This window comes from Suricata suricatta, chromosome 14 (assembly GCF_006229205.1).
Source record: "Suricata suricatta isolate VVHF042 chromosome 14, meerkat_22Aug2017_6uvM2_HiC, whole genome shotgun sequence".
Lineage (NCBI taxonomy): Eukaryota > Metazoa > Chordata > Mammalia > Carnivora > Herpestidae > Suricata > Suricata suricatta.
Window position 1 is genome coordinate 78,813,454 of NC_043713.1, and position 13,892 is coordinate 78,827,345.

At 50.8% G+C, this 13,892-nt stretch overlaps 1 pseudogene; it reads left to right on the top strand.

The window, feature by feature from the left end:
- The first annotated feature begins 12,646 nt into the window (after positions 1-12,646).
- LOC115278486 lies at positions 12,647-13,521 on the top strand (annotated as a pseudogene).
- The last annotated feature ends 371 nt before the right edge of the window (positions 13,522-13,892 follow it).

Consider the following 13,892-nt stretch of genomic DNA (forward strand, 5'->3'; position numbering starts at 1 on the left):
TGCCCGTCCCCAGTTTATGCTCTGTCTCTCTCTGTCAGAACAAATAAAAAAAATAGCATCTGGAGGGACCAAGGCGTACAGAACTGCAGAATCAGAAGAAAATTTACAATATCATGTCACACATCTGGGGCGTGAATTATCAGCCCCATTTGGATACCCCACAGACAGCACCCGCTGCAGCACACACTTCTGGCTCCCGTGATCCTTTGCTTCTTCTTCCTCACCTCCAGAATCCTGGCTTTGTTCAGGGCAGCCGTGCCGGCAGCTGGTGATGGCTGGCTCATACAGCTCTTACCAATAAAATGCACTCAGAAAATCTTCTGGGAGTTCCTTAAAAACATAAAAAATGTGGCTTTCCTAACACAGGCACCCCCTCATTGCTCCTTCCTGCCCTTCCTCCTGCCCTCCGGTCTTCCCACAGGGACTCTCATTGCTGGCCGCCCGTAGGCAGCCAGCCATCTGGCCACACAGAGAAAGCCAGGACCCCCCGGGACTGGACTGCATGGGAAATTTGTGGCTTTGCTTAAGGTGGGTGTTTGGATAGCTGCTTTTTACACCCCCGTGTTGGAATTAGCCCACAAATCAGCCGGGGTCCTGGCAGAAGACAGGTGGCATACACAAAGGGCTTAATTGAATGAGGTATGGGCTACGAACCCCCCCAACCATGGATGTGGGGGCCTCAGTGGGAACCAGCGCCCGGTGGGGGCGGAAACCAAGGAAGAGGACCTGCCTCACAGGAGCTATAGCCGAAGCAGAGAGCGGGCGAAACACCCCCGCCTCTCTCCTCCTGTCCTCTCCTCTCCTACTGGTGGCTCTCATTGGCCAAGCCCAACTGGAAGCCGGAAAGCAAGGGAGCCCCCAGGTGGTGCTGTCCATACAGGTCAGCCTCCTGGGCCGGGTAGAGATGGGTGGAGAATTTCTTGGGGTGAAAAACCAAGGACTTCCGGCCACATCCAACATGCCCAGGGCTCTCCTGACCCCTCTTTGTGTGAGAATCCCAGCAGGGCCTCCTGGCCCTCAAGACTGATCCTGGAATGTCTGTTGGGCACTCAACACCCCCATTGATTTGGCCAATTGGAATTCGGGTCAAGAAAGCCAGACAAGATTCTCTAGAGGTTTCCAAAGCCTTTTGCAGTTTGCAGCTCCTTAGCTTTCTGGGTCTCGCAGCATCCCTGGGCCCAAATTTTAGCAGCTCTGATTTCTGGGCATGATCCTTGTGCTTTTTCCCCTGCTGCTATGGACCAGAAGCCAAGGCCATTTAAAAACTGGGGACTCCAAGGGCACCTGGGTGGCTCAATCGGTTGAGCGTCCAACTTCGACTCAGGTCATGATCTCATGGTTCGTGGATTCAAGCCCCGTGTCGGGCTTTGTGCTGACAGCTAGCTAAGAGCCTGGAGCATGCTTTGGATTCTGTGTCTCCCTCTCTCTCTGACCCTGCTCTGCTCATGCTGTCTCTCTTTCTCTCTCAAAAATAAATAAAACATTAAAAAAAACCGGGGACTCTCAGCTCTCATTTATTTCTGGCAAGAGAGAAGCGTCCAAAATGAAGGAAAGCTACATGGTCATCTTGACTTGTCTGTGAGGTGGGCCAGGAGAGTAGAGACAGACAGGGTCACCTTCCGGGCTCTGCCTGGGAAACGACCACCATTACATCAGGTAGGTGACTTAGACTAACAGAAAGAACATGGACTTTGGAACAAGACAGACCCAAGTTCAAATCCTGGCTTTTCCACATTGCTGTGTGACCATGGGCAAATGGCTTAACCACTCTGAGCCCAAGTTTCATTATGAGTCCTAAATAAATACTTTGTACCTGCTGTGAGCCAGGTAGAAACACAGTACAGAATCAGATAGACAGGTCCTTCTCAGGGAGCTTACATGTTGGTGGAGGAAAAGACAGATAATGAGTCGTTCAGGATAATATTGAGTGGTAACTAATATATGGAAAATGAAAGAAGGACAGAGGACAGGCAGAAATGGGGGAGGAGTGACCTACTTCAACTTAGGCATGCAGTGAGGGGGTCATGGAGATGATGATATTTAACCAAAGGCCTGAACGGTAAGGAATAGACAGTCATGCAAGGTTCCAGGGCTGGTGGAATGTTCCAGCAGAGGAAAACAGCAAATGCAAAGGTCCGGAGCCTGGAACAGAATGAATGGTGTTGATCTCACCTAGACCAGAGCGGTGGCAGCGGGAGCAGAGAGGGCTTGGCGGATTCTGAATTGCAATTTGGAACTGTCCCAGCTAAATATTTGAACTTTCTTTTTCTTTCTTTAATTAGAGAGAGAGGGAGAGGGAGAGAGAGAGAGAACAGGGGAGGGGCAGAGAGAGGGAGGGAGAGAGAGAGAACAATGCAGGGCTCAATACCACAAACTGTGAGATCAAGACTTGAGCTGAAATCAAGAGTCTGATGCTTAACCAGCTGAGCCTCCCGGGCGCCCTAACATGTGAATTTTCTTATCCCATGAATCAAAGGGACTAATGCCCATCCTGGAGGTTAGCTGTGTGCACTGATGTTGCACAGGGCAGGTGACGCCATTGTTCCATCTGAGCATTTATTTACCAAGGCATTCTGCTATGCACAATGAATCTTTTTTAAAAAATATTTATTCATTTTTGAGAAACAGAGAGACAGAGAGCGAATGGGGAAGGGGCAGAGAGAGAGGGGGGCACAGAATCCGAAGCAGGCTCCAGGCTCTGAGCTGTCAGCACAGAGCCCGACGCAGGGCTCGAACCCACAGACTGTGAGATCGTGACCTGAGCTGAAGTTGGACGCTCAACCGACTGAGCCTCCCAGGCGCCCCCGCACCATGAATCTTGACAGCAACTTCGCCAAGCTGGTGTTTCTACCCCTTGTTTTAGACACGAAGAAACTCAAGCGTAAAGAGTTTCTAAAGGGACATCACACTCGCTAGTAGTTTGGACAGAACTTGAAACAAGATCAGGTTCTCACCCACTCCGTGCCCACCTTTGCCGCTACTATTGTTAATAACGAATACTTATTTCCGACAGCCACTGTGTGCAGAGTGACAGTTTCCTAACCCTTCACAAAAAAGTCCATCTCCTCCCCTTTCTGTGGTTCTCCTAGACTACATGTCCCAGCCTCCCTCTCGGTGTCATGTGACTGATATCCAGCCAATGGCGTGTGAGTGAATACACCAGGGCAAACTCTTGGTCCAGGCTTTCAAGCCGCCAGCGGGGCTCCTCTACCCTCTTCTGTGCTCTCCTGCAGCTCTTTGAAGTAGAAAAAAAGAGAGAGACCTAAAGGGACAGGCAGGGCAGCAAAGGAAAGGGCCTGGGTCCCCGAGTCCCTGTGTGGAGGAGCGCTCTGTGCAGGGCAGGAACATTCTCCCTGGAAGGATGTGGAAGGGGTGATGGAGAAGTCAGGTGTCCTCCTAAGAGCTTCCCTTAAAGAAAGAGTAGGATCTGGATGGGTGGACATCTTTGGGAAGGTAGTTAGGCTCACCTCCTTTGAGTTCAGACAACATTAGGCTTACCTCTGTCTCTTTCTGTATGACTTTGTTTTGTTTTGTTTTTTTAACTGTTTATTCATTTTTGAGAGAGGCAGAGAGCAAGCAGGGAAGGGGCAGAGAGAGAGGGAGACACAGAATCTGAAGCAGGCTCCAGGCTCTGAGCCGTCAGCCCAGAGCCTGACACGGGGCTCGAACTCACAAACCACGAGATCATGACCTGAACTGAAGTCGGATGCTTAACAGACCAAGCCACCCAGGAGCCCCTCTTTTTGTGCGACTTTGAACTAGTGGCTTCACCGCTTTGAGCCTCTTGGGAAGATAACGGAATGTACCCTCCAGGGAGGATTAAACAGGATGCTGTGCATGAGGTTTCTGGACCCAGACACAGAGAGAATGCTTAATAAGTGGTCACTGTTGTCATGATTAATGTCAATCAAAATTGCTCAAGAATGGAGAAGGGTCATTGTGGAAAAAAAGAGCCTTGTGGCTTCAGGTCCCCAGAGACCTGTGTCACAACAGCTGAGACATCTAGCAGGGAGATATTAAACCTGGTGAGTCATGCAGCGACTATTATAAGAGCCTCTTAATTATCCTCTCCCCTCCCTAAATCCATCCTCACACCTCTGCTAGACTTGTCTGAAAATGGTGTTTATCTTGTCACTCCTGATGACAACTCTTCAGTGCCCATCCGTTTACATGGGCCAGTCTGGGCATCCTCACTTATGGTTCAGATCGTGCTCTGTGGACGCATTGGACATCCAGACACTTGTCAGAAATGCAGATTCTGGGGCCCCAACCAGATCCACTGAGCAGAACATTTGGGGGCCCAGGAATCTGCACATGTGGAACCACTGCTTCAAGGCCACCTGTGGTTTGGCCCCTTCAACCCTTCGATTGCCTGCTGTGCGTCCCCCAACACAAACCCCATGTCTGAGCCACAAAAGTCTACTTGATTTTCTGCAGCGCACCGTGGGACTGGGTAACCAAATAATAGGAGACATTTTTCAAACCCTTGAGACGGGTCAGTTTCTGTATCTGAATTTTCTCATTACATTCTACCCAGGTGGGTGGTAGGTGCCATCTTCATCCGCATTGTAGAGATAAGGAAACTGAGGCCTAGAGGGGCTACACGGTGGGTCCAAGGTCGTATGGCTGGGAGGTGATGGAGTTGGGATTGACCCAGTTCAGGCAGAGTCTACGGTCGCAGAGGTTGGCCACCTCTCCCTGGACTGGGCCCAGCCCATTCTGTCCCCTTCAGCTTTTCAGGGTCCTTGTCTTTGTCATATCTCCCCGGAAGGGTGAGGGTTCTCTGTGTTTTGACCTTTGTCAGGCATAGATGCACAGGCAAAGCTGAGATTCACAGAAGAAACTGGAATCAAGAAAGATCAGGAAAGCTAATTGCTGCAGTTTTGCATGGGGAAGGGGGTGGAGCCTTCCAGAAGTAGGCTTGGGAAACCAGAGGGTGACCCTGGAAATACTGGGCAGGCAGGTCTCAAGAGGGTAAAGTTCTCCATACTCAAGTGACCGGGCAGGGGCACCTTCCTGGGTGATACAGTTGGTTGAGCATCCAACTTCGGCTCAGGCTGTGATCTCGAGGTTTGTGGGTTCATGTCCCATGTTGGGCTCTGTTCTAACAGCTTGGAGCCTGCTTCGAATTCTGTGTCTCCCTCTCTCTCTGCCCCTCCCCTGCTTATGCATGCATGTGTGTGCGCGCACGTGCGTGCACGGGCGTGTGCATGCGCATTCTCTCTCTCTCTCTCTCTCTCTCTCTCAAAAATAAGGATTAAAAAAATTTCTTAAGTGACCAGGCAGGATCTGGGGTCCGATCTGGTGGCTCTGTCTTGAGACTGACATTGACCGAACATTTACATTAGGCTCAAAAACTTGGAGCAAATAACTAAACATTTGGAGCTTCTGTTCCTTCAATCCCAAAATGGGAATCTATTTTTTCAGCTAGGACGGAGTGAGCCCTTCCTAGGAGTAGGCACTCCCCTGGAGCTAGAGAGGACAATGCCAGCAGCTACGTCATAACATCTGTATGGGCCTTCAGTGCTTTAATGCGTTAAATTAAAAAAAGAGCCATTAAAAAGCTTTTAATTAATGCTATTTATTAGAGTTGTTTATTTTGATGCTATCCTTAAATTTGGAAAAAGCTTACCAACACCTTGCTGGGTAAGGTTACCAGGTTCAAATCTTCCTCGCTGTAGGTTATCAACTAATTCAGGCCCCTCCATCTGTTTTTGTAAATAAAGTTTTATTGGAACACAGCCACACTAATCCTTTAGGCTACTTTCCACTTACATTGGCTGAGTTGTGCAGTTGGGACAGACACCTTATGGCCTGCCAGGTCTGAAATATTTACTACTCAGGCCTTTGTAGAAAAGAAAAATTGCAGACCCTTGGACTGTTTCATTGAAGATACAGGATAAGGGTTATTTATGTTCTCTTTCCTTATTGCTGCATTTGGTTTTTAGTTTTTCTTCCATCGTCCTCAAATATTGTGAATCACGATGATATTTCCATACAGGAGTAATTTTAAGGTCCTTTCCTATAAGGATGGTTGCGGTACTGTGTGAATTCTATGTGGATTAGATTTCTCCCAGGTGAGTATCGGGGGAGAAAGACCCCGGATCATAGGTTAATTCCCATAAAATGAGAAATCTCTCTGCAACAGATTCTTTAAATTCTTTATGTTGCTCTGATTACATGATGAAAAACCCAGTCCCCTTCTTCTATTAAGCATGGACCTAAATAGATTTTAAGTGTCTTATAAGGAAGTAGATCAGATTTCTTTTTTTTTGTTTGTTTGTTTCCTGGTATCTTAATAACTGGAAATTTTGAATAGCCAGGATTGGGATGTAAACTTGAATACAATGGTTTAAACTAGGTGTAGGGGTCAGATCCCTCCACGTGCAAAGGCTGCCTCGGTCGCTCGCTGGCTGTGTGGCCTTGGTCAAGTGACTAACGTCTCTGGGCCTTTGTCACTTGTAGAGTGGGGATGAAGGCATCTGTCTCGTGAGGTTATTGGGAGAATTAGTGGACGATGCGGATGAACCAGTTAGCCAATAACGATAATAAATAAAGGAGAAAGAGCGTATCCAGTCTCTGGCTGCTGATGCAATCCTGATTCTCAAACAGCCCCAGCCGCGGTGGGGGTTCTGCTTTGCTATCCACTTGGTCTTGGGCTGTTCACTGTCAAGCCCTCGGGGCAGGGTCTGTATTTTCCTGAAGTTTATTTACATGCCGGGGCTCACTGCCGGTCACTCGGTTGACCTGACCACTCTGGGCTCCGAGATCATTCAGACGAACGAGACGTGACCAGACAGGGGCTTGAGACATCTCCCCGCTCCTGGCTTCTCCCTGCCGGTCCAGAAGGCCCGGGCGTTTGTAAATGGATGTTCCCCGCTGAGCCTCCAGCTGCAGCACACCCGTCCCTCCCTGGGGAGGCCCCGACACCTCCCGCTCAGGGCACATCTGCCTCTCAGGTCCCCAGGAGCCTCTGCTCCTGGCCCGAGAATCCGTGAATCTGCATGTTTGTAGCCTGGAAATATTGATTTCAGGCCTCTGTTGAACCGCCACCCCTCCCGAACTCCTCCCTCTGTCATCCCCCTCGTCATGGTGCACTGAGCACTTTCTAGAAGGTTCTGACGCCGAGTTTTAATTTGGGCAGGAGCTGGGGCCCGGGGTGGTGGGGGCCGGTGTATGGGGTGAAGAGGTGAAGGAAGAAAATAAATTCCCCTTCACATAACAATCAGAGGAAGACAGTCCCAAACAATGGCCAGACCATCCTCACAGGCCATGATGACAGCCGTTTCGAAGTTATCACACCCCGGCACTATATTAAGGCCCTGAGATTACAGTGTAGTTCATTAGAGGAACATCTGTTGGAAATCAGTGCGGAGCGGCCAGATAGGATTGCTAAAAAAGCCTTGGGGGGGGCGAGGGCTGAGACCATTTCTCTGCAGAGGAAAATGTCCCACAGGCAGCATATTTTGGGCTTTCCTAGGGCTCCCCCCACACCCCCCCACGAAACCAAACAGGGTCAGGAACATACATCAGGAGGTATTTGCAAGGCCCAGAAGTCAATCTAAGTAATGGGGACAGTTAGAGCCAGCACTAGCTAGTACTTCCTGTGTGCTAAGCCCTGGGGTAGGTCTTCAATGTGTAGTATCTCATTTAACCTTCCCCCGACCCTGTGAGTACATACTACTGTCAGCCCGTTTACAGCTAAGGGTACTGAAGATCAGAGAGGCCAGTGGACTTGCACAAGGTCATGCATACATCTAGGGATTGGTGGATGGGGGGGATCAGCTGTCTCGCTTCATCCAGAGAGTTGGGCTTTCAGCGCTAACCACTAATTGTGGGATGGTCTTGGGCAAACCAGGATGGCACTGGAGGTTCAGTCTGCATCCATCGGATGCCAAGGTTTATGCTCTTATTGTTTCTGCTGCCCTGTTTCCGCCCATCTCTGCTCAGTCAGTCATGCATTCATGGGCATTGCAGAATTATTTCCTGAGCACCTACTGTGTACCGCCCACTGTTCTAGGCATCAGGGACACGCACTGAAGAAGACAGGCCGAGATCCTGCCATCGGAGAGGGGACAATGTAGTGGCCCCCTTGTAATAATTATTGAGTATCCCACTAGACTTTAGATTTTCCCAGGCCAAGGGGGAATTTGTTTAATTATCATCATCGTAAGAGCAATGGAATGATCACTCTAGAATATTGCGCCTGCATGCTTCTGAGAGGGGTCTGGGACAAGCTCAAGGAAGGGTGCATATACAGAAGGCTCGTTTGCTCTATCACGTTGCCTCTTCAGTCTAGAAATAGGATGGCCAAGGGGCGTTGTGATCAAAGTAGGCGCAATCAGGAGGGTTATAAATAGGGGAAAGTTGGACTTCGGTGAATTCCTGTGTGCCGGAACCAGGAGAGGCCTTGCAGTGTGAGAGTTTTAAGGTGAGCATCAACAAGATACATGCTCGGGGAGGGGGGGGAGGGGGCAGAAGAAGGGGCGTGGGATTTAGAACCAGCTAGACCCACATCCAAACCCAAACCGGACACTTTCTGGTTAGGTGATTTTGTGCATGTCCCTTAGCTTCTGAGTTTTCCTTTTCTGGAAGGTGGGCGTGTGGGCCATAGAGATTTCCCTGAGGCTTCCGCCAGAGATGCATTAAAACTTAAAACAGCCAGCTCATAGATGAAATTTAAATACCAATTCTGTTTCTTTTCTCTGTCATCTTGTTTTTAAATATTTTTATTTATTTTTGATTTGAGAGAGAGAGAGAGAGAGAGAAAGAGCACGAGCAAGGGAGTGGGGTGGGGAAGAGAGAGAGAATCCAAGCAGGCTCCCCACTCAGCCCAATGCAGGACTCAGTCCCACGACCATGAGATCATGACCTGAGCCGAAATCAAGAGTCAGATGCTCAACTGACTGACCCAGCCAGGTGCCCCTCTGTCATCTTATTTTTAATTACCAGGCTTTTTATAGCACTATTATATTTCATGCATTGTTCTAAAGCTTTATGAATATTTTTTCATTTAATCCTTCTGATAGTCCCAGGTTGAAGATCACCTGTTTTCAGATGGGGAAACTGAGGCAGGGAACAGCGAATCACTTCACCCAGACTTCACAGCTAGTCTGTGAGCTAGGAGTTTGGACCCAGGGTAGTGTGGATTCAAGGGCAGTGTAAGGAGCATTTAAATAAAGCCGCAGGGGACACTCCCACAACCAAACCTGTCAGAGCATCCGAAGTTAAAGGCACTACTAGCATCGGGCGGCTGGAGAGTACGGGAAAGAGGCGGGAGGGTGAGGTGGAGCCTTGTTACAGCAGGTGGATCCTGGCCAGGCTTCCGGAAGGCAGAGCCCCAGCTGGGGCTTATTCACAGGGGCCAGAACATTCCAAACACGCGCTCCTGAGACCCTTTCTCCCTCCGAACGCTCCTGTCCTGGATGCCGCCATCCGGGTGGGAGAGACTTCCTGCAAGGGTCAAGCTAGGTAGAGACGGACTCATGTCTTCCTGTATAAATCGGGCCCTTTATTGTTAAAATGGGGATGCACTTGACACTGTTACCGATTACTCCAAGACAGCAGCTTAAACTGGGAGCTTCCTTACAAAAGGCAGTTACTTACCAGGGGCACCTGGAATTAAAAACTTCCAAGGGTTGCTCCTTGGGCCCAGGCATTTGGGTGGAAAGCGGCCAGCCAATGGCCAGCCGCCACGGCACCAAGGGGAGCGTCAAAAGGACCGCCCCTGGGCGCTGCTCCGTCTGTCCTCCAGGGTGCGGGTTAGGAGCGCTGCGTTCACTTCTAAGCCGGGGCTGCCTTGTGGCGTTTCGGGGGGGGGGGGGGTGCGCGCAGTGCTGGTTGGGTTCTCCTTCTATCTCTTGAAATATTCTAGACTTTAAGCAAATCTGGAAGTGCTGCTTTACAACAGGGGGTGGGGGGAGAAAGAACAGTAGGGAAGCTGTTTAGAGTCAGATCCAAGAGACTTGTGGGGAAGCCGGGGGCGGGGGGCCGTGTCCCCACGGGGAAGCTGGCAAGCCTTGCCCCTGTCCTGGAGCTGCTGCAGGGCTGAAGAGGGGAGACGGAGAAGAAAGGGAACTGAGCTGTCTGTCTGTCCAGGAACCCACCCCATGAAAGCTTGTTCTTACACTCTTGAATCCTCTAAGAAGCTCCTTCTCGGCTTTCTGAGCTTTCTTCTTGCAAAGACCTGTGTATATATAAGTGGCACCCGAGCTCTGATGTGCTTGGGGCTCCCCATGGGGTGTGGTGACCCCAGCAGAGAGGGAAACGGGATGACAAAGGATGGGGTCTCTGTTAGCTGTTCTGTGACCCTGTAGCTGCCCCCTCCCCCCGACTCTCCAAGAGCAGCGTCTCCAGCCGGGGTGAGGGGAGAGAACTTCCCGGGTCCAGCCGTAAGAGGCTCTCAGCAGCCTAGCTGCTGGGACACTGGGCTCTGAGTGTCCGTCCCCTGAGATGTGGAAGGAAATAGGCTTGCTAACAGCAGCTCTGCCTTGAAGGGCTGTGAGCAGATCCCAGGAGGGTTAAAAGTGACCCGGGTCTCTTCCTGGTAGTTGCCATCTCCCGCGGCCATTTCCTAGTGACTGACTGTTAAGGCAAGTCCCCTCTGGCCTGGGAGTACCAGAGAGGGTTCGGGGGCATGGCCGCAAACCTCAGCAAAATCTGAGTCCGTGCGACGTGGTGGTGAGGGGTGGAGGCTGGAGCGGGAGTCTCCTAGAGACCTCGGGCAAATCGCTTAACTTACCTGTGCTTCTATCTCCCCGTTGTTCAACTGGGGGCCTAGTATGTAGTTGTAGGGTCTTGCCAACTTGCACGGTTCAAGTGAGCCAATCTTTGTAGCCAAACAAGGCGGAAGTCAGAGCTGGCACAGGGAGCTGCTTTGGGGCGGTGGGGGTGGGGGAACCAATGCTTTCTGAAGGGCTGAGCCCCCAACGAGAAGAGGGCTACTGCATCTCCTGAGGCAGGTACAAATGGAGAGCACTCCTGGGTCAGGCGCATCACCTGATGGCAACAATGAGCTCAGCTTGTGGTCCCACACCTTCCCTTCTGTGCTTCCCCTTTTTGCTGAACTCTGCCCTCGTATGGTGGGCAGGAAGGCAGCTTGCTCGCCAGCTCAGACCCCGAGGCCGCACTTCTCTGAGCCTCATGCAGACCACCCAGAGATCAAGGCCACCTGTGCCGGGTCGGAGCCTCCCTTCCCTTTGGCAAGGCTCCCGGAAGAGCTCATTCCTATGCCACTGGGCTGCCTTCTTCCGCAGCTTTGCCTTCTTCCGCAGCTTTGCTTTCTTCACTCCTCAGGGCACGAGAGCTTAAGTCCGGGCACCTGAGAGCATATTCGTGCTCCTAACTCTACCCCTACTCCCCTACCTAATGAAGGTCAAGTGTGAAGCTTATCTGGCACTGAGTACCAGCTGCTTCTGCACTAACGTGAACTCGTAAACTGGTCATCAAGCTTCCGCTCTTAAAACTACACCGGAGTCGGATTCTTAATCCTACTTAAGCATCCTTGGAACCTTTTCCACTTCTTCTGTCCCACCTTCCTGTGCTCTGCTTATCCCCCTCTCCCCATAGCCACATCCTCTGTAATCCTGATCTTTTTGAATTGGGTTCTCAAAGTACAGCCTAAGTACGTTGTAAGTACAGGGTCATGGCTTCCTGCTGGCGTCTCCACTGGGCTCCACCTGAGGCTTCCCTGAATTACGAATCACGGAGCGTTCACCAAGCTTGTTGCCCCCCACCCGCTGTGGGGTATTCTAGCGATCAGCCTCAGCACCTAGTCCTTCTCCCACTTCAAAAGCCCAATGTTTCCCCAACTGTACCCTTAGAGGGTGTCGAGCTGTACGAGGTGCAAAGTGTAGGGAGGGGATAATTCGTGGGAATGAGCCCTTAGTTCAGGCTGTGAAGGGCACCTGGGACAGAGCTGGTTCCAGAAGGCCTGGCCCAGTTCAAGTCCCTGAGAAAGGAAGGTGCCCCCCTCTGTCCAGAACTGCAGAGAGGCTGGTCACTGGGAGATGATGCGTGGGTGTGGGTCATGGTCATTGGCCAACGTCCTTGCTCTACCCTCCTCAAAAACCAGTGTATTTCCTCAAGGAAGTCCAAGTCCTCACAAATACAGAGACAGGAAGGTGGCTACAGTCTATGAACTCCTTTTCTTTTTAACCTGGAAGTGTAGGCTGATTCTTTAAGAAGACCTTGAGCTATTTGGGATCGTCCATAAGACTGCCTCCTGGTGGAGTTTCATGATTGGCATGGGGTTCCGAGTCCTTTTGATAGTGTACCACCAGGACTTCTGACCCAGCAGGCATGTGCCTTGATCTCGGTCTTTCAACTTCTCCCCCCCCCCCCAATTCTAATGCCTTACAAGCTCATGGTCTCCCTTCCCTGTGGGACAATGCAGCCTACTGACCTTGAGTATGCGGTTCTCCATAAAATGCCCGGTCTCCCAGTACACCTGTTCTAGAAGCTAGAACAAGCTTGTCCCAAGCTACAAGTGTTCTTACAATGTATAATTTGCTCTTGTAATCTGAAGCATTCGTATATCAAAGCGAATTTCCCTGTGAGAAATAGCAAACCCAGAGGATTCGTTCCATGACCCCAAAATAGTAAAAAAGAAAAAATGACTACAACAGGTTCTTTCCCATCTTGCAAGATGGCAGGCGAAAAAGCCGAGAAGCCAGATACTAAGAAGAAACCCGAAGCAGAGAAGGCTGATGCTGGTGGCAAGGTCAAGGGTAACCCCAAGGCTAAAACGCCAAAGGAGAAGCCCCACTGCAGCCAAACCCCCATCCTAGCCAAAGGAATTGGCAGCTACTCCCAATCTGCTATGTAGTTGAGGAAGGCCATGTACAAGAGGAAGTATTCAGCTAAATCCAGGATTAAAAAGAAAAAGTGGGAAGGTTCTTGCTACGGTCACAAAACAAGTCAGTGGTGACAAGAATGGCGGTACCCGAGTGGTTAAACTCCGCAAGCTGCCCAGGTCTTACCCTCCCGAAGACGGGCCTCGGAAGCTGGTGAGCCACGGCAAGAAACCTTTCGGTCAGCACGTGAGGAAACTGCGAGCCAGCATCACGCCGGGGACCATCCTGATCCTCACCGGGCGCCACAGGGGCAAAAGGGTGTTTTTTTTCTGAAGCACCTGAGCAGTGGTTTGCTACTGGTGACTGGACCTCTGTCCCTCAATCGCATTCCTCTGCATAGAACACACCAGAAATTTGTCACTGCCACCTCCACCAAAATTGATAGGAGCACTGTGAAAATCCCCAGACGCCTCACGGATGCTTGCTTTCAGAAGCAGCAGCTGCGTAAACTCGGACACCAGGAAGGGGAGATCTTCGACACAGAAAGAAATACAATCACAGAGCAGCGCAAGGTGGATCAGAAAGCTGTGGACTCGAAAATTCTGCCCAAAATCAAAGCTGTCCCTCAGCTTCAGGGCTACCTCCGCTCTGTGTTTGCTCTCACGAATGGGCTTTACCCTCACAACCTGGTGTTCTAAGTGTCTTATAAAGAACCGGATTAAACAACGGCTCCATCTGTGTCTTTTTTAAAATTTTTATCTGCCCAGGGATGTGGTTTGGCTCTGGGTGATTGTGGGGACCTTAGGCTCTGCTAAGAGGACTCGGGGTTGGGAGGGTGGCCCCAGCTGCAGGGGAAGCGCCGCTCTGTCCTCCGCTTCGGGTCAGCATTCATGCCTGCCTTACTGTGGCCAGCCCCCCAGCACCCTCCAGTGTGAAAGAACATTTCCCCAGTCGTTACGGGGCAGGTCAGTGCTGGACTACGTGGACAAGAAACGGCTCTTCAGGCCACAAATTTTCCTTCCTTTGAATGATTAATGCCCGTTTCTCCCCCATCAGTCCAGGTCCCAGTCCTCCCCCATCATTGTGGCAATCCTGTGT